This window comes from Sebastes umbrosus, chromosome 4 (assembly GCF_015220745.1).
Source record: "Sebastes umbrosus isolate fSebUmb1 chromosome 4, fSebUmb1.pri, whole genome shotgun sequence".
NCBI classification, from domain to species: domain Eukaryota; kingdom Metazoa; phylum Chordata; class Actinopteri; order Perciformes; family Sebastidae; genus Sebastes; species Sebastes umbrosus.
The window spans coordinates 2,447,538-2,469,738 of record NC_051272.1 but is presented as its reverse complement, the minus strand read 5'-3'; the positions used below and the strand labels follow the sequence as shown (position 1 = coordinate 2,469,738).

General features: G+C 41.6%; 1 protein-coding gene across 4 annotated transcripts in view; it reads right to left on the bottom strand.

The window, feature by feature from the left end:
* The window catches only part of srpk2 (SRSF protein kinase 2), an 87,870-nt gene that overhangs the window by 28,206 nt on the left and 37,463 nt on the right, over positions 1–22,201 (bottom strand). The window lies entirely within an intron of this gene.

The window sequence follows — 22,201 nt, the reverse complement described above, 5'->3', positions numbered from 1 at the left end:
ATAAAACAGTTAAAACAAATAAAACCCAGCTAACTGATATTTATTCAAGCATTTTCTGCAGGTAGAAGCGAGAGCCTACGTGCAGAACATGCTTAGATACATATTTATCAGTTTTAAGTTGGAGAGTTGTTGTTTTTTTTGACACAATAAAATCAACAATTGAGGTTAAATGGATTTGCATTTATATAGCTCCTTTCTAATGATCTGACCACTCAAAGCGCTTTACACTACATGTCAGCATTCACACATTCATACACTGATGGCAGAGACTGCTAACCAGCCCATCAGGGTCTAATTTAGATGCTCATTCAAACACCGATGGCTCAGCCTTCGAGAGCAATTTGGGATTCAGTATCTTGCTCAATGACACTTCGACATGCGGGCTGGAGGAGTCGGGGGTCGAACCACCGATCTTCCAATTGGTGGACGACCCGCTCTATCTCATGAGCCACAGCCGCACCAACAATTCATGTCTAAAAGGTGCTTAGGGAACTTATTACTTGTACAACCACTTCTGTAGAGTCAAACCCAAACACAATGGATATTCCTGAACTCTCAGATTGACACTAGAGCAAAACACAAGAGGTCTTCTCCAAGATCATGACTTGGCATAGTTGATGCAGACAACATTAATACTGTGATAGTATAACCACAGGATCATCTTAATATCAATTCACATTCTTAAAGCTGAAGTAGGCGAGATTGGAGCAAATATGATTAAAAAAAGTTATTTTTATAAAACGGTAGCTATATCGTGACAGTAGAACATGAAACAGGTAACCTGAAAAAAAATCATCCTCTGTGTCCTCCGGTGCTCCTAACGGCATCTGCAAGATTTCACAGACCGGAGGAAAACAAGCAGTCAGAGCTGATCTGAGGTCTGCTGTCCAGCTGCCGTCTATGAGAGCCGGCTGTCAATCACTCGCGAACTCCGACCAAACGGTCAAACTAGGCAGCGCTGATCAAATATGAATGAATATTCTGTTACGTTAATGCCTATTTCTCTCCTCAGATGTGTTCAGAATCATCTTGTAGTGCACGGTTTAGCTGTAAAATGAGAGGTGAAGGAACGCCGCCGCCATTGTGAAATCTGGTGAAGGAACGCCAAGTCCGGAGCACAGCCAATAGGAACGCTCTCTCACTGAAATGACCTGTGATTGGTTTTAAAGCCTGAAAACAGAGCCATGAGGAGGAGCAGAAGTCTAGTTATCTCTCAGAACACTTGAATTACAATATGCTGAAAGGTTATTATGGAATTTTTGCCCAATGATGCCAACAATATATACTGCCTACTGAAGCTTTAAGTATTCAAAATCAAATAGTCAAAGCAAAAAAAAAAAATCACATTGATTTCAATTGTTATATTGTGTTTTTATCTAAAAAGATTTATATGTTCTCAAGAGTTTAAGAATAATAATGCTATGAAAGATTTCAAGCCAAAATATCTAAACTACGGTCAAAATCTTCTATCCTGATATAGTTCATTTCATATCTTAATAACGATATATAACACGAGATAACATGTTTTCTGGTAATGCAATAAATAAATATTCTTCATGAAATAACCACATGGTAAAGCCTGTTTGTGTTAATTAAAAACTTGACAAATAAAAAGTCGATTTTCTCATTTGATTAAAAACTTTCAGTTCCAAGATAAATTATAGAGAAAAAATTAAAAACATATTTCCAGTTATACACTTATTATGTTTACATGCATGCACACAAATACGGAGAAATCAGATGACGGCAGTAGTTTGGGGTATTCCCAGACGCAGAATTCTTATCAATTCAGATTTTCGGAGAAATCTCGTAGCTCTCAGACAGTCAGGTCGAACCGATCGACACCCACCCAACACCTCAGACATGAATCACTAGAAACATGGATACCATCCAAAATCAGACAGAAAAAAAAATGTTTTTTAATCCTGGAAGAATGTAGTGTTACGGTAGCAGGTATTCTTAAAATGTATTACATGATTAATGACATTGATAGAATATAATAACAGATCATCTCTCGGTTAACAGAGCTTCCTTTTGCTCGTCTAAAATGGAACTGAGCCTATGAGAGAGAAGCGCAGGCTGCTTCTTCCTCCCGACCTGGCTGCTTTCTGAGCGTTTATCCAGGCCGACGTATACCATGATTGATCAGGCAGTGGGGGGGGGTTCAGCATCTCGCGTTAGGTCGCTGCCATGACGGCACACATGGCTATTTGGAACTGTACTACTTGTGTCAGGACACTGCAAGCTCTGCAAGCTCTGGTGCTTTTCAGATTTGTTATGTTAAAGGGTAACTTCAGTATTTTTCCGGTATTTTCCCATGTGTCTAACTGACTAACAGGGACAACAATATCTGAAGTTGGTCAAGTATTGAGGGAGAGCGCTGCGGACGGCAGCTACGCACAAGCTGCAATATGGTGCTATTGGGGCAAGCTGGCGCCGTCATTTACGTCCACTAAAAGTGCTTGTTTTTGCCATAACAGCCTCTGATTGTTATTATAAGTGTCTGACATAATGGAAAGTCTCACTAAAGGAGAAGTCTCGCTCTGAAATCTAGCGAGGTGACGTGTTGTCGAGAGATAACAGTGGAATAGTGGAATGCATCCATGGTGGAAACGTGCGAGCCAGCCGGGCAGAGTTTGTTGTGTTGGAGGACAGAAAGCGTAGCTCAGTGTTATCTAAAAGATTTACAATGTCATGGCTGAATATTTAGATGATTTCAACGATGTGGATGAGGTCTTTGAATTCGAAGGCCGTATTTGTTTGAGTATACGGATATTCAGATTTCACATCTTCTCCTTGAGCTACTTGGACACAATAACAAACAGACCGGATCAAGTGAAAGGTAAGAAAAACATTTTAATTCTCTGTAGGGTCCTTTAATAACAATCTGAGCCTGTCAGTGGCTAAAACAAGCACTTTTAGTGAACGTAACGTTAAAGTGACGCTGCACACTTGCCGTCGCAGCTTTTTCACGGCTGCCGGTTACAGCGCTCTCCCTCAATACTGGACCAATTTCAGAAATTGTTGTCCCCATTAGTCAGATGTCCAGGTTGAAAAATACCAAAGTTACCTTTGAATACTACCTGATCAGTCCTACGAAATTTCATGCATGTAATCTATTTTGGTCTAATTAGCCCACTGTTCATTACTATTCATTACTGTTCATTACTGTTCATGGATCCATTAGAGCAGTGGTTCCCAACTTGAAGGTCGGCACACCCGAAGGGGTCGCCAAGCTCAATCTGAGGGGTCAGAAAAGACATTTACGCTATGCACATTACATTTATTATTTCACACGTTCCTCTGCTCTTTGTAGGGCTGCCCCCCCTCTTAGTCGATTTAGTCGACTAATCTGTCGTTTTGGTCTTAGTCCACTAAGATTTCTTTAATCGATTAGTTTTTTTTAATGCTTTTTTTCATGCTAGATGACTTATTTACAAGAAACTGATGAACACATCTCTGGTAAACAAAAGATTTAAAGGTCCCATATCGTGTTCATTTTCAGGTTCATACTTGTATTTTGTGTTTCTAATAGAACATGTTTACATGCTGTAATGCTCAAAAAACACTTTATTTTCCTCATACTGTCTGTCTGAATATACCTGTATTCACCCTCTGTCTGAAACGCTCCGTTTTAGCACATTCCAACGGAATTGCAACGGAATTGCGTTGCTAGGCAACAGTTTGGGTCCATGTTTACTCCCTGTCAGCTGATTTTATTCACATACACTGCAACAGGACATAAACTGGGACACATTTAAAATGTTTACGTTTAAAACCGCGTAATGGTCTAAATATTGTATATTTGTGACATCACAAATAGACAGAAATCCTAACGGCTTGTTTCAAAGGCACAATTTCTGAATACTAGCTGTGTGTATTTCTCCCTATGTTGAGCGTTTTGATAGTTTAACAGTATTTATAAAGCACTTACACCTGCTTTATAGTATAAAAGACATGAAAATCTCACTTTTTACAATATGGGACCTTTAAAGTGGTGCTTTTGTGTGATCTGTTGATTAAATCAACTAATCGATTAGTCGCCAAAATTGTATGAGTGTTAGTTCTTTCTTTTCTGTCGAGGACAGCCCTAGTTCTTTGCTTTTTTTTGTCTTGCGAACTACTGGATAACTTTACCTCTTATGGCTTCTGAAAATCATTGAAATAAAAACAGGGGAAAGTTCACTCTTTCGTTGATCTTATCCTCGACATGATGCAAGCTGTAGGCACACAAATGTTGGGAACCTCTGCTGAACACCACCACTGCATGCTGTACCTGCAGTACCCACAGTGTGAATGTATGAACGCCATCCAGCAAATGTGTCCACATTGATTGTGATTGGGGGAATAGAGCTACTTCCACGTTTCATTGTGTTTTCGTCAGATGAGTTCTCCTTTCACAATCTTGTAATACATGAACTTCTGTAAAACAACGTGTGATGAGAGAACAGAGCTCTCACATCCATCAACACCGGGGGGGGCTGACATTTTCAATCAATCCAACATTTCCTCATCATGACTCAATTGAATTCACAAACGTGCTGTTTTTTCAATGATGTCTCGGTGAGACTTGAATTAGAAAACCAAGTCTCACAAACACTTCTTATTCAACGTCACCTCACGGCACCGGCAACATGATCAAATGCTAAATTAAGAGATAGGGGAAAAAAATAAATAAATATATATATATATATATAAACACACACACACAGCCAGCGCTTTGTGAGCTGTTATAAAATTGCGGTCACAGGCTCAGACACATGATGGAGCCTCTTGGTGCGTTGCCATGGCAACTGCAGAGCGAGGAGGGGAAGAGGGGGAGTGGTTGGGGGGGGCTAAAAATCCAGGACTCAAAGCGTTAACGTGGTGGCAAGGCCAACACACACACATACACAACGGCGATGGTTCTTCCAATGCAGCAGCGAAGGACAGCAGATAACTTGGCATTGAGATACACACACACACACACACACACACACACACACACACACACACACACACACGCAGCGGAGGGCTGTGTCCTTGCAGCAGGAAGCTGCTTCTTTACCAAAGCAGTCACGTAGCGTAGGGTGTCATACATCACGTCTATAAGCTCAGCGCTTTTATAAGGCTCATCTCGCCATTGGCTGTGCGAACACTTAGCCTCCCATAACTTCCTGGCCCCGAGCCGAGCAGCGAAAAAAACACATTTAGATATAGCGAAGACGCCACAGCCTGAGAGAGACAGACAGGTGACGGGATAGAGACGAATCGAGTGGGTGAAGAGACAATCGACGACACAGAGAAGGTAGAGAGATGACGAGGAAGAGGAAGAGTCAGAGAGGTGGGCAGAAAACAAGAAAGAGAAAGAAGGAGAGAGAAGCATATCAGACGAAAACCAACAACCCGAAAGACATAAACAGAAAGAGGTAGAGGAAAATATGTAGGCAGAATTAGACAGACAGACAAGAAAGAGACAAATACAGTACATACAGAGAGAGAGACAGACACAAGCAGAGACGGAGAAAAATAGAGAGGTAAAAAAGAGAGAAGTGTAGGCTGAGAAGCAGAGGAGACCAGTCAGAACAAAACAGAGGCAGCAGACAGAAACCAAAACAGAGACAGAGATAGAGAGAAAGGAGAGAGACAGCACGGACAACAACAAAGCCTCGTATGTGGGTGTCTGTGTATACTGTACATCGTTCCAGGTGGAGGAGGAGAAAGCATCAGTGCTGAGCAAGTGGAAAACACAAACAGGAGGCTAAAAACAAGCTCATCTTGAGTGAACTGAGGTCATTACCTGCTGTATTGTGCGACATTTGTGTAATTAGAAATGAAGATGGATCTGTTTTTATCAGCTTTTTTTTGGTATAAAGGTAAGATGTTACTAGGGCTAGTAAAAAAAAACAGATATTCGAATATTAAAATTATATTCGAGAGTGGAAAAACCGCAGCTGCCTGCCTCGGCGCACTGAATGAACCGCATGACGGGAGAGTCACTCAACGTCACTTTGATTCATTGAAAATGAAATGTGACGTTTGGTTGAGGTGAACGAGGAATAATTTAACAACAACCGTAATGATGGCAGAGAAGTCGGCCGCAGAGAAGTCGACCGCAGAGAGACGACACGTGTCCTGACAGCAAGAGTTACTGTACGTCATGTAAACAAACCACGTACTTATCAGTCTGGAGACGTAACCCCTTAAAAGATGGGTGAGTAGTACTTGCTATCTTCTGACGTGTGAACTTTTTAAACAGAAAACACACGTTTTACAGTGTATTGTGATATTTACTGAAAATTACTTTCAGGCAATCTCCCTCCAGCCAGCTGCCAGCTTTGTTAAGTGTTGGACGAATATATCGCTAAGAGGCGAATGGCTGAGTACATCGCTGGTTGTTTTTTTGGGGGGGGGCGATGTTTGTTATTTTATTTAGCTAAGGGATGGGGTCTGCAATCTGCGGCTCCGGAGACACGTGTATCTCTTTAGCCCCTCTCAAGTGGCTCCCTGTGGATTTATAAAAATATTTACATACAATTTTTTATTTATCACTGCTTTAGGTCTAACGTACGATGGTATGACGGAGTATTAGGGCCACATTGAGAAAAAAAAAAATCTGAGATTTCAAGAATAAAGTTAGAAGTTTACAAGAAAATAAAGTCATAATATTATAAAGTAGTAATTCTACGTGTTATTTTCTTTTTTTCTCGTAAAGTATATTACGCCTTTTTTTTTCTCTGAATATTATGACTTTATTCTGGAAATCTCAGATGTTTTTCCCTCAATGTGGCCCTAATGCTCCGTAGTACATTGTCTCTTTGGCCCTCACTGCATTAGACTTATATACTATATACTTAGACTATAAACTGTGTTACATTCATCACAATGATCAAATGTTTTAAGGCGCCAGACAGATTTTTCTTTTTTTCTTTGCCTGAAATGGCTCTTTTGATAGTAAAGGTTGCTGACCCCTCATTCTTTCATTCATTCATTCATTCACTCAGAAACATGCCAATGTGACCCTCCAGAGGCTGTTAATGGCTGCCAGAGTCTACAGACATCCTGCTGGACCAGAACAGATCTGTAACACGTGTCCCTGTTTAATATCCTCTACAAAAACCGATGATTTCTATGATCTCTCTCAGCAAAAAATCTGTACAACTGTTGTAAACAAAAGCACCATAATCAGTATTTTAAATTAGTGATTGTAAAAACTGTCACTGAGCTTCAGCAGTATGCCGGGTTTCATGCTAACCATCCCCCTCCTCTGGTTAAAGGTGTAATAATCAATTTCCTCCACTTATTGGCTCTAATTTGCACACAAGCAGCATCAATTTGCTCCCTTAACCAAAGGGGACACTTCCACATCGTCTATGCACAGTAGCTACCGTATGTTTACCCCTCTACATTTCACTTCATTTTATTACTGGTTTGTTTACAAAGCTTATTTTGTGACTATACACCGATCAGCCATAACATTCAGACCACTGACAGGTGAAGTGAATAACATGGATTATCTGGTTACCATGGCACCTGGCAGTGGGGGGGATATATTAGGCAGCAAGTGAACATTTTGAACTTTGTGTTTGGAAACAGTAAAAATGGGCCAGCGTAAGAATGTGAGTGACTTTGACAACGAGGGCCAGATAGTGCTGTCTAGACGACTGGGTCAGAGCATCTCCAGAACTGCAGCTCTTGTGGGATGTTCCCAGTCTGCAGTGGTCAGGATCTACCAAAAGTGGTCCAAGGAAGGAAATCCGGTGAACCGGCGACTGGGTCAGACCCGAGGCTCATTGATGCACGTAGGGAGCGAAGGCTGGCCCGTGTTGTCCGATCCAAAAGAAGAGCTACTGGAGCTCAAACTGCTGAAAACGTTAATGCTGGTTCCAATAGAAAGGTGTCAGAACACACAGTGAGGAGCAGTTTGTTGCGTATGGGGCTGCGTAGCGCGTAGAGCTGCTAACGTAGCACATAGACACACTGTTTGTTGGCCACTCGCTAAAGTTACGCCGGGCAGACACACAGCTGGCAACCTGCTAAACTAAACTAAATGTGCGGTGGAGACTTTTACTGGGAAAGTGGCTGCATGTCCGCGACAATACACGCAGCATCGTAGCTGCTAAGTTAACGCTCCCGGACGGTGAACTGAGGACTCCCGTCAACCAATATCTGTTGTGCTCCTGCAGCTGGTACGAGGCATAAATCTTGTCGGTTAACAGTTAATAATCGAGGGTCGGTTATCGGTTAAGAAAATGTTTCAAAATGAGCATCCCTATATTGAACAAAGTCTTTCTGATCCAGGTGCCTTTTATTTTTTGTGCATATGTGTGCCACAGTAACCATAAAGGTTTTACGACCACAACTCTAACAAGCTGTCAATTTCCTCATCACAGGCATACCAGTCACTGAAATGAACCCAGCCCTAACTTAAGGTGGGTATAACGGAGGAGCTGTGATGATTACCAGGATGGCATAAAGACAGTAGTGATTCAGTTTGACAACTGTTTGTGCACGTGTGTGATCCCGTTGGGACAAATATGAACCATCAGGAATGTCCTACGTCGTCTACAGTAAAAGTATTTTCATGTTCATGTAACAGACATTGTCCACTCCTGCAGTAATGCATGTTTAATATAGGACATTAAATGCATATCTGAATCTACATTTCAATGATTTTCTTCAAACTAATTTGGTATGACACTATTTTGAAGCGCTGTTGCAGTACATGTGACTGCAGACGGAGCACAGGTTGAGACAGGCGTCTCTCAGCCTATAACCTTTTACTGTGAATGACTGCAGAATGTGTCTCCCATCCTTCAACATCTCGTTATGTGTGTGGACATGCCCAGGCTGCTTCTTACACCCTAAAACAAGTGTAAGTGCGGGGACAAATGTGAGAACGCACACACACACACACACACACACACACACACACACACACGCTGCCCGTTTTCAGTGTCAGCCTTTCCACTCTCACGCCTCTCAATGGCATCTGTAGCCTCGGTGTTACAATTTTCAACAGCCCTGCACGTTTGACCGCATCCAGCGTGCTTTATCTGAAAATTAGCAGCATACAAAAGAAGCACTAACGCTACTCAGCGGAGGACAATGTCCGAGCTCCATCATTCACACCTGAAAAGCAGCTCAGTCATCTGCAGAAGCTCATCATGACTGCAGTGGAAATGCTGCGTTCTGCTGCCGAGGGATGTGGAGAATATTGAAAAAAGAGATGTAAAATGATTTCATTTGACCAAATCCACAGGGAAGAGATGGAAACGGAGACGCCACTGAGGACCGGATTCAACACTAATAGTAAAGTAATTTTTTTCCTACCAGTGAATTCCTCATCATACACTGTGTAATCGTGTCTGAGCAGCTCTGTTGCTGTAAATTGTTGACTTGACAGGGCAGGGCACAGAAAATATCAACAGAGTAGAAGTAAACAACTTCTAGATTTACCCTCAAAACAAACATTCATTTAGATATAAGTACAGCTCTGCATCCACAATTACAAGAATCCACTGTCGTCATGAGAATTAAGTTAAAGTTTCAGACTTATGCTTCGTGTCCAGGGGCATTTTTGGACGTAAGGGGTCGCGTCGCTTCCCAGCATTGGACGCTTGATGGGCTTTCACTAGACATAAGGCACCTGATTGGATGAACGTTTTCAGCTTTCAAACTGAAACCAACATGGCGTGCATTTAAAAGGTCTGCAAAGTTACAAAGTCCACACCAAAGCGAGTTACTCCCCCCCACAGAAACACTGCTCCTGAACTTCCTGAAACGCCTTTCTGAAAGTCCCGCCTTTTATTCCGTAACATCGTGATGTCACCAAGTAACACATTTGCAGAACGTGCTAGTTTGGCACGCCCCTCTAACAAAGCTAGTTAGAGCGGAGCTGGAGCGGAGAAGTAAAAAAGTTTTCTGAACATTAAAGCATGTAAACATGTTCTAGTAGAAAACCCAAAATACAACCTGAAAATAATCAGAATAGGTCCTCTTTAATGTCAACGAATCCCAAGAAAAGACCAAAAACACAACAATGTGTTAGTTCTTCTCCATCCCTGGCTCTCACCCCCCAAGCCCTTTTCATAAAAGAAATCCATAAATATTTAAAAATGGGTCATGAATATACTGTACTCTTTCATTTTCATTTTAAAATATCAAACGTTACTCAATCAGGAGTAAATGCTGTTTTTGTTGGGGAATATTTCCAGCCATGATTTTGTTTTTCCTCCAGTGAGTATTTACAGCAGCAGGATGGTGTATGTGGACTCAAAATAAACCAAAGTGTCCATGTTCATTGAAATGGACAAAACATGTCACCTGATACAACCGTGTGGCTCACTGACTTTAACAACTACAACAAAGAAGAATGAGCTAATTCAGGCTTTGTCTACAGCTAAAGTTACGGACATGAAAGGTATAAATCAACATGGCTCATATGCTGTTCTCATGTTAAATCCCATCACTATGAAACTGGGTCTTTAAATGCATTAATAAGTTTGAGTCTCCTGTCAACACACAGTCCAACATACAGTCCATCCATACACATGTGTTTGTTGTCGTGTTTTGGCTTGTTTTTGCGGCGACTCTTCAATCAATCCATCCATCCATTCATCCATCCATCCATCCATCCATCCATCCATCCATCCATCCATCCATCCATCCACAGCAAAATCAGTAACTGAACCAGTTAAAAGAATTCCACAATTGCTCGTTTATTCCTGTTCGCCTGTGAGGAATCTGGGTCTCGTTGTGTTTGTCCCATTTAATGACGCATTTCTACCAAGCATGAAAAAAAAGAAAAGAAAAGCATATTTTTTTTATTCGTGTGATAACGAGTTACTATGCTTTGAAATTGTGTCAAGTCTTGTTCTTCCTGCCGTAGCGAGGCTAAAATACATGTGGTTTTACAATAAATAATTACAAAAATACATTATTTCCATAAGCATATTCTTAAGACTAAAATGCATCTTGTACATATTGTCTCATTGCATATCTTCTTTACAATTTAATGATTCATTTTCTTCTATTATTTTGTTCCCTGAATCGTTTAGTTGTCTATATTCTCCCCCTTAACTAATAATTATATCCGCATGCCTTCTGAGACTTGACATCAGCGATGTGTCCTGCTGTTAATGACAAAGGAAAACCACAGAGCGCTGCCGACACATCTCCGACCGCCGAGAAGCCGTACAGTTGACATTTGACCGCTCTGGAGTTCAAACTTGATGACTCATCCTTAAACATGTCTCGTTATCACCAGGGTAACAGGTATTCCTTAGCAACAAGAGCATCATCCTCCACTCTCAATGTTAAGGCGTGGGTTTTCAGACCGCGGGTGTCCTTCAGCTCTGCTTACCCATTCCAACGGTCTCTACCTCTGATTGATTCATCGTTAATCTTTCATTCTCTCTCTCTCTCTCCGTCTCTCCATCTTGGGGCCCCCGGTCGGACAGCTGACTCATTCTCTCCTCTCCTCCGGAGTGAGAGTGTCTGTGTGGAGAGAGAGCTGAGATCTCACCGCTATTTTCAGGATGCAGCCTGGCGTCACTGCCCCCACATAACCTCTCGCTGCACATTATGGCTCAGCAGGATCCTGTTTCATACCACCAGCCATCAATTCAGTACATTATCACAAGGTGCAGTGCTAGATTCCCATACAGTAAGCACTATGAGTGTGGAAAAAAAAAAAACAGGCTGCTGCTATAATCTTTGAACGTTTATTTTGGCTTCAGAGGGATTTGGTGGTGAATGGTGAATCCACAAGGCGAGACGGGACCAGACAACATCAGCCTGATTTAGCACTGCAATCCTGAAACACGGTCCGACTCACAAATACTAAATCGATGAAGCAAAACCAGAGATATCGGCTGTATTCCAAACCGCATACTATACTAGTATTACTGATTTGGCCAAAATGTAGTATGTAGTATGCGAGCAAAATCTACAGTATTTCAAAACTACCCGGATGTCATACTGATTCGGGAGAAATCTCCAGTACGCATCGGACCAGTCTATCTCGCCTACTGTATCCCACAATGCAAAGTTCTCGACCGCTGCAGGCTACGGTTACAACAACAACAGCTAAAAACGTCTTGGTTTTTATCGTAGCTATTTCATCACTAAATTCACTTCTGAAAATGTTTGAGGTGAGAAATCAGCTGTGTAGATTTAGAATATTGACAGTTTTACGATATTAGATGGCAAATCGATCATTTGCTCCACCGTTTTCAGAGTTTAGAAGCTCCACAAACTGCCATCACAGCTAGCTATAGTGCCTGCCGGGGTCGCTGCCTCTCCAGCCAGTTGGGCGGTCACGCTCAGAGACCGCTATGAGCTGGCTGGAGCTCTCTAGAGACCGGTCTGTAGACGAGAGGCTTTTATTTCCTTGTTGACGGATAGTTTGTTTAAATATCACAACACAAATGTCCATTATAATTTAACAGGAACCTGTGTTTATCTGCCTTTTTGGAGTTGAAACGCTTTACTGGCGCCCGGTCGTCGCTTTCAGTCCAAAATGGCGGAACTTTGTCATCCTGGGAGCTGACTTTCACTTCTTATACAATATGTACGTTCTTTTCCCCCGATCACTTCTGCGCAGACTCCAAATGACGTCAACATCTCAAGAGGGCGGCTCCCGTATCAGGCATATTTTGGCTTCACTTTAGTGGAGACGCGTCGTCCATCTATATATACAGTCTACAGTCACAGTCCAAAATGGCTATCAGGGGGAAACCTGAACATTTCAGACGCTTATGCAGTTATAAAAAAAAAAAGTGTAATACTTTTGAAATGGCACATACTGTTATAATAGCCTTCAGCCACTTTTAATAGAAATCATAACCTTTCCATCATATTTAATAATATTTTTTTTAACTTAACATCTTTTTGTTCACCTGGTAAGTTGCTGAGAAGATTTCCTTCCCTCTGGTGAGTTTCAACACGCTTCCTGTAAATCTTATGAGTGACTAAAATGTTTGGTACAGTATGTGTACTCCTGTAGGAACGTTCTGTCAAAGAAGGAACGTCCCAGACAAAAGACCAGTAACCCCTGACCTCACAAAGCATGAAGAGACTAACCTGACCTGAGGCCTCTGGTAAGTAACATCTGTGTTACTGTCACTTAAAGAGAGGCGCTTTGACCCTTTGACCTCTGCAGTGCTTTCATAACCATCCAGCCCATCAAGCTTGGCGAGAAGCTCTCAACGATGCAGGTACACCACAAAATGAGCAGTCATGTTGTTCTGGAATATTGTGTGTTTTGAATGCGTTGTGTCCTCTGATGACTCCTCTATCACCAGATGCATCAACGTCTTATAGGAAGATGAAGATTAACTCGCAACTCTAGCAACACTACGGAGCTAGAGGTTTTCTCAATGATTATCTGATCTACTTTACCGTCAAGGAGGAGGCAGTAGAGATGGTTGAATCTCACTGGTTCCTCAGAGCACAAATCAATAGAAAAGCATTATCATTTATTAGATAAGATAATAACACAGCTTACTTATTCATTACGCAGCACTTTGGCAGCACAAAACTTGATTTATTTTTCATCTTTTCTTTTAATTTATATGTCCTAGTTATTCTTCATGTTGAGATTTGGATCGCCTGTCTGCATCTACCTCTCGTTCCCAAAGCTGCTGCTGTAACAATTGAATTTCCTTCACGGGGATCAATAAAGTAGCTTCATAACCGACGCACTTCAGCTAGCTCTGACCAAAATACACAAATATACACAATGCAGCTAAATGAATCTATGCATTTTACAGCAATAAATGTGTGTTTCATGAATAGCCGTGCACCCTGCAGAGCTGTTGTTACACAAGTCAATGACCTGCTTCCCCCTCGCACACACTGTACTGTATGTCACTCTGAATGAAAGCATCAGCTAAATGGCTAAAAGAAATCTGGATTGTAAGCCATAATTTAGTTACAACAATCTTAATGGGGTTGCAGTGTTTTGAGCAGTTCTCCGTGATTAAGCTAAATACTGTAGCGTCCAGTTAATAGACACAGAAAAGCATACGGCTTTGTGCCACAGGGTTCAGGCCACACCGATCTATAGAGGCTGAATCGACTGTCGTTGAAATTCCCCCACGGGCAGACGGCGGATACAAGACCACACGCTACGCTGCATTGACTGAACTCTACAGTAGATGTATAATGCATGACGTACACGTATACACAGGGGCACAAATGCAAACACGCTCAAAAGAGATGACAGGCAACAAAAGGTTAACGAGCTAAATCTATGCAATCCCCCTATAGCACGCACAAATATAGAGATGCACCAAAATAAACCTGCAGCAGGCATGGAGAAACCTCTTGTGATAAAACCAGTTGACTTGGATTAAAATTTGAAATGGAAAACAGGAGCGTTGCTCTACATGGCTGCCGGGGTGGCGTATGTGTGCATACACACAAAACACACACAGACACAGCAGCGCCTTGAGGCAGTGGAAGTCAAGTGACTTAAAATGACTGCAGACCGAGTGGGACAAGAACATTTCTATCTCCTAAACACAAAGACCAACATCCCCCAAACACACACACACACACACACACACACACACACACACACACACATGCATGCACACCAAGAAAATCATGTGTTTTCTGTGCTCTGCTGTGTAAAAAAGCCATTAGTCTGGGCTTCTATGGGTTCTTCTGCTCACTATAGAAACATCTAACAACACATCTTACAGACTCAGAGCCGACGGGTATATCTGCTGTATCTTCCATTGTGTGGTGCATTTCACCCTCTGCACTCTTTTCAATATAGTGCACTCATTCTCTGCGTTCTGTATTTATACATTCCGATGACGTTAGCCGCCGGCCACAAAGCCTGGTATTATGGAGGTTACATCCGCCCACGCTCACTTACAGCAGGCGAGAGCGTCACAAGAAGCCCTGTGCGCATGTACTGTATGTTAAACGCTAACACAAACATGCTGTAGGCACACATACTGTAAATACACAAACTGTCTTCTCTCGAGTATCTTCATCTATCACCTGTGGTGCTCATCATGGCCCCAGATAAGGACTCAGAACCCAACATATACTTTTGTTAGGCTGGACAATAAACCTAATTTTACTGCCATTTTATTGCCATTATGTAACTTAATTAACTCACGCTGCGAGACTTTTTGTGAACCCTATATAATTAAAACTGAGAATAGCAACAACAACAAGTGAGATTTAAACATGAGTTCAAACAAACCAGTCCAGAAGTCAACAATTTTGACGGTAGGTTGTTATGGAGTGGAGCTTATCGTTAATGTTATTAATTATTAGTCAGAATGACTGTATCCGAAACCGCCTACTACATACTACTGACGAACGCAGTATGCAGCATGTACTGCATGTATTCTGCGTTCGTCAGTAGTATGTAGTATGCAACGTAAATCGTTTTACTTTGTTGTACGCTAGGCCGGGTTTCTCAGGTTTCCGGTTTTGGAAAGCGGAAGTAAACGGCACGGACAATAGCAAACCTCCGCTACTTTACATTACAAAACTGACCGAAAGTGACCGTTCCAGCGCTTTGCATTGTGAGATACAGTAGGCGAGGTAGATTACTGGAGATTTTTACTGAATCAGTACGACATCCGGGTATTTTTTGGCATACTGGAGATCTTGCTTTTGTTCGAATACTACATTCTACATGCTACAATATGGCCAAATCAGTACGTACTACTAGTAAAGTATGAGGTTGTACTACTAGTATAGTATGAGGTTGTACTATAGTATGAAGTTGCATTACTAGTATAGTATGAGGTTGTACTACTAGTATGAGGTTGTACTACTAGTATAGTATGAGGTTCTACTAGTATATTATGAGGGTTGGAATACAGCTTTTTATACACATACAAATTGATTTTGTTGGATATTTATATGAATTACAATACATTACTTTTTGTGGGTATAGCTACGAACGGTGTATGAGAACAGCCTGCACAATCATGCCTCACTATTCTTTGTCTTATATGAATGCTCTACTTGGATTGTGGCTAAAAAATAACAGCAACATGAATCCTGTGTATTAATAAATGACTTAACTTTATATTGACTGTGCTCCACAAATGGCCTGCAGTAATTAAAACCATGTAAATATCTTGTTGAGGTGGAATTTCTTTCTTTTTATATATATATCTTAATCTGCCAAAGTCATTACAAGCGACACAGAGGAGTCATGTACTTGCTGGTTTGAGACTGTTTATTATTAGCTCTGCTGCTGCAGCCTGCTCACCACTCCCCGAGGGGCTTCATTGATAGCAAAGGCCCCGTCTCCAGCTAGGTAACAATAATCCGCCTGAAAAGTAACATAACGTTATTAGTTTTCTGAAGCAGGCTCTAAATCATCTCTATTAATCACTGCCAATCAGCCTTAATGAGATCTATATATATATATACAGTATGTATATAACTGTGCCTCAGAACTACAATAAGATGTAATATAGACCCGTCAATCCAAAGAGAAAAGGGGAAAATGGAGGGCTTGTTTTCATGCGTTAGTGTGGACTGAAGTTTTTTCCATGTACGTGTCCAAAACCACATTCATGTTGTCCAACTTTAATTTCCACAAAATGGGAACATTGCAGATGTATCCACTGGATTAAATTCCTCTTATTTTTGAGCGTATTCTCTGCACAATCCATATAGAAGGACAAAAAAAATAAGGTTGTTGAATTTAACTTGCTGTTTTCAGCTTCGTCCGCTGCAGGAATGAAAATAGAAAACGTGATTTAAACCGCGATGCCATAATGAGTGTGGTCTACTCCAAAAAGTAAGGAAGTTAAATGTGTCAACAGCAACACAAAAAAAGCAAAAAGCTTTGAATGCTTGAGAAACATTAACATGTTTGAAGAGTGGTAGAACTGATTATCACTCTTTTTAAACAATGTTTATCTCATTCTGGAAAGAAACTCAGCACATACACTCGACACACAGTTTCCCTACTGGTGTCTTTTCTTGTTGTCTTTCAGTTATAAACAGATCAAGATTAAGACACATACTTTCTTAAAAAATACTCAAAACACTTTAAGGGCTGCAGGGAACAATTATTTTCATTATCAATTAATCTGCGTTTTATTTTCATGATTAATTGACAGTGAAAAAATCCAAGATGATGTCTTAAAATGTCTCGTTTTGTCCGACCAAAGGTCCAAAACCCAATAATATTCTGTTTAATGTTTGGACTATATATAAGAAGTGGACGTAGTCAACGTGACGTCACCCGTTGGTTTGTGGACTGCTTGTTTTGAAGCCTCGAGTTCGTCATTTTGGCCGTCCCCATCTTGGTTATTTGCAACCAGAAGTGACACGAGAGGGTGGAGCAAAGTACATAAGACTTTTTAGCGCGACAAAAATGTTACAATTAACTTTCATGAAGTGAAAACACACAGTGAAAGGGTTAAAATTGTAAGACGAAAACATGGACAACGCCGTGGCAAAGCATCCCCTGCTTTATGGTCTATCTGACTCTAAATGGGACCATAATTTACTAAATGAACTTCATGCTGTATTGAAGAAGACTTGAAACTAGTGAATGAGACCATAAACTCATGTTTATGATGTTTACTGAGGTAATAAATCAAGAGAGAAGTAGGCTCATTTTCTCATAGACTTCTATAAAATCAGACTTCTTTTAGCAACCAGAGGAGTCGCCCCCTGCTGGCTAGTAGAAAGAATGCAAGTTTAAGGCACTTCAGTATCGGCTTCACTTCTCAGACCTCTCAGTTGCCCGCTGGTTTAATGTGTATATAAAAGAAGAGAAAAGGAGCAAGTCCTCACGTTTGAGAAGCTGAAATTAGAAAGTGTTTTTTATAAATCACTGAAACAATCAATGACTCGACTAATCGTTGCAGCTATAAAACACACTGAGTAGTGTCTGCAGGTATTCCTGTACACCCCAACAACCTCCACCAATAAGGAAGGGTATAGCCTGAGAGGTGAAACTAAGAAAAGGTACAACCAAAACAAAACTACCACAGCCCTGCAGTGCACATATAAAAATCATTATTTAGCCTATTAGTCCTGTCAGCCCGGTGACCCTTTCCCACCTTCTCTCGCTCATTCTTTCTCCTCTACAGGAGTCCTGCAGAGGAGTAAACAAGGGGATACCTCGTTAAATACAATGATAAAGACAAAACACACAACAAAGTGTTAAAACGTAGCTTTACCAGAAAGCGAGAACTCACACCTTGAACCTTGCCTATTAGTCTATCCAGCACTCCTTCGACAATTTATTTACCCTCATTTTTCCCCCTCTACCTGTTCCGGAGGGCCCTGTGGCGCAGGCGGAGCGCACTCAAAGAGAGACCCCATTTCTTCTTAGCGGTCAGACCCGAGTTTAACTCCATAGGGAAGGAGAGAGGGACGGACGGACAGACGCTGCAGCTCCCGCTCTCTGCTGTAGACTAACAGCGGAGGGACAAGACGAGCCCAGCCTTGAATACCAGCAGAAGTCACACGGGACTGTGACACCCACCTGTGAAGGAAGGATCCTTCTTTCTCAATGTGAGCATCATAGGCACACACATACTATAACAGAGGCCCAGATGCATCTATTTTATACTCAAACAGACACGATATCTCGCGTACAGATCTGAAATGCAACACCAGCGACACATTAGCAACCCCTCCATCCATCTGCATGACCGTTACAACAAACGTGTTACCTTAAAATACACCGTGAGCGCTCGGAAAAGACTTCCAGTGATAATTAACCTCCCAGACGCTGTTCCTAAAAATACTTTATAATATGATTTGAATGTCAGCTCATTATCATACCAGTGTGTCTGGAGACAAAGCGTTACGTATCGCTGTTAGGACAGAGTAGAGACGGGGGCTTTTCTAGTTTCCAGTTGTAAAAGGTGGAGGCAATTAAAAATAATAACAACCCCGTACCGGCCAGCTCGGCTCCCAGAACTGGATATGTAAAACTTTACTCACTACTTAAATACGTCAGCTTTTAGACAAACTTCTGACAAACATGTGAATAGAAACACTTCAATAAAAGTAAACGTACCTCCTCCTGTTCACCATCTCAGTATTTTATTCTACTAAGTGGCGTAATTAACTTAATTCCAATCCTGTGTGGATAAAAAGAACACGAGAAAATTCCTTATTGATTATGTCTAATAGACTTCATGAAGGCAGCAGGATATGTGTCATCGTATTCAGCAGGTTTGCATGAAAAATGAATGCTGTAGTTGGGAAATGCTATCAACAAGAACTAGAAACAAACTGGAGCATTAGTTCACTTAGTTAATTTATTATTATACGTATAATATTTACAGTTGGCGTTAATTTTATTATTAAGTAGTTATAGATAACTGCGAAAACCAGCAAATATTCACATTTGAAGCTATAACCAGCCAGCAAAATGACTTAAACAATTAATTGATGATCAACATAATTTTCTGTCGTTCAACTAACTGATAAATTAACAAACCATTTCAGCTCTATTGTTGTATTTATACCTCGTGACTTTGTCCACATGTATCTTTATTAGTCATTTAGTAAAGGGATGTCAATACCAGAAAGTTAGTAGTCTATACCAATACCAGTGAAATTCCACAATTCTCGATACCGCGGTAAAAAAACAAAGAACAAAATGTACTTCAAAATACACCCTTATACCCTTTCATTACTGTTTTTGTGTATTTATTATTAATCCCTAAAGATCCGCCTCAAGTATCTCGCCAAAAACTAAATTTTACAAGATTACACATCATGGTAACGTTTGGATTTACCTTTGCGTATTAATATTTATTTTTACTGAGTAGAGCTTGAACGCATCATAATGTAAATCAATGTGATCTCCATTCGTTAGCTCTTAGCTCCGTTATTTACAAGCCCCCAGGAAGAGCGCAACTTTCGTAGTGGCCAAACGGCGGTACTACAACTTCCGTGTCCGTCACGTGATGCATTGGGCCCAAAAAGACTTTTTCCCATAGACTTACATTTGGAAAGAGACATCTGTAACTCAGAGGATCTTTTTTTTTTTTGGTGAATCAACATCCCAGTATGAACACTCTAATAATTCTTGATGCCGTGACGACGGCGTGACGTTGGGATCCTGTGACCGAGTACTTTTCCAGACAGAAGTTGAGCCATTTAGGCTTCACAGGAATGAACGGGGCCCCGCCTCCAACGCTGTATCCAGTTCTCTTAATTCATCCATGGTTATTTAGCCAAGCAAGACTGCGCTGCCAACCGGCTGCTAACAGCTAACGTTAGAACCAGCTCTGCTTCCGCCAATTGCAACACAGATTTGTTGTTCACCAGGTAGCGTTATCAGGGAGAGTTTCTATTGTCCCCGGGACGACGAGACACCGTTAGACTCGAGTCCTGATCTCTGATCCCCGGTACCTTCAGTACTGTAGAACAACAAGTACAAGACAGGTTTTTAACAATTTTGACATCGACTTGGTACCGAAGACACAGTTTATTATATTTGTATCTCATATTAGCCAGAGTATTCGTATAATATTATAGGGAATGTGCCAATACGACAGATCTAGACTCTCTGACATCAGGATCACCACACCCAGCCCGTGAGCGCGTGCCAGCATCAACAGGAAGACACACACCACCGTGGCGTTATTGGACGTTATTGCCACTTTACCGATATTGAACTAGAGGCCCCGGGTGTGAGCTGAGCGTGCAGAGTTGGCATGTTGACAATCTGGAAGTGTTTCAAGGGTCCAGAGCTCTTGAAACCCCCCCCCTGCTAAGGCCTGATGTGGGTCGACCAAACAACAACACCACCCGTGACCACGCTGGCAGGAGGAAACTACAGTTGAACAGTGTTCGCAGACACAACAGATGAATATTGTTCTCAGTTATGCAGCAGACGAGTGACTCAGTCCTACGGGGCAGAAGGCGTTGATGAGGGGTTACGTGTGTTTGTGTGTGAGAGAAAAAGGAGGCAAAAAAGCGGTACCTCCAAATGTAAACGTGTTATCTTCTTCACACACATCCATATGCAAAGCCACAAACACACACACAAACACAAACAGGCCATTATCATTCCACTGCTTCGACGCTGCAGCATCAGTAGAGATTAGTCCCTCGGTGACCTAGCATTACCCAGCACACTGCGCAAGTCTGCAGAGAGCCATCTATCTTCTCCCTCCATCTTCCCTCACTTTCCCCTCCTCTCCTCCCCACCCCTTCCTCTGCTTTTTTATCTTCGTCTATCTGAGGCTCCCCAGCCGTCTCCATCGCCTCTCTCCTGAGGTTTCTGCTGTCCTTTCCTGTTCTCTGCTCTCTATGTCTCTATCTTGGTCTTTCTCTCTCCCACATTCTTCCTTAGGCTTTATCGTCTCTCTCTCAGTCCGTCTCCTTGGGCTATCCTCGTACCACATCCCTCTAAAAAAAAACTAGAATTTTCCTCCCTCTTTCTTTCTCCCCCTTCTCTCACTCTTCCTCCATCTCCCTGTTTCTGCTGAGTATAACTTACACAGTGTGGTAGCAGTAAAGTCGACTCCAGGAAGACTAATACGCTGATGGCAGATAGCTGTAAAATAATGAGAGAAAGGCCCCGGCTGCATGCTAACTATCCACACTGCAGCTAAAGGCATTACACAGTAAGATGGGGGAACTAAAGGAGAATGTTTTTCCTCCATTTTCGTCTTCAACAAGCTCTTTTTGCATAACGGGAATTTACAGTCTATTATTAGCATTGTTGGAATTGCTTATTAAAACCAATGAGTTCCTCTTGGTGCACAGTTGGTGGCTAACAAATACACTAATAATGCAAGCATGCCACTTTATGTACCCAGAGCAGGGGCGATTCTAGGATCAGACCTTTAGCCCCCAATGATGATGTACCATGTGTACAGTCAAGGGTGCAGGTTTTGTTTCAACATTGGGGGGACACATTAAGTGTGGGGTCTGGGGGTCCTCTCCCAGGAAATCAAACACTTCATTTCCTGCATTCTGGTTATTTTTTATGCACCAATTTCTGCCTCTTCTGCATCAAGTTATGGTGAAAATGTCAAAATTCACCAGGTCACAATTCAAAATATTAACATGAATATAATGCAATGTAAAGCAGTAAGGCTCTCAGTCATCCTGTATTGCTTTTTAGGTCATTTTCAAATTTCAAAAACGGCTACTATGGGGACTAACATCATCACAGATGAATACAGTTGGGCTCATTGAATCCACAAGAGTCTCAGCTTTACAGTGATACCCAATTTATGCAATT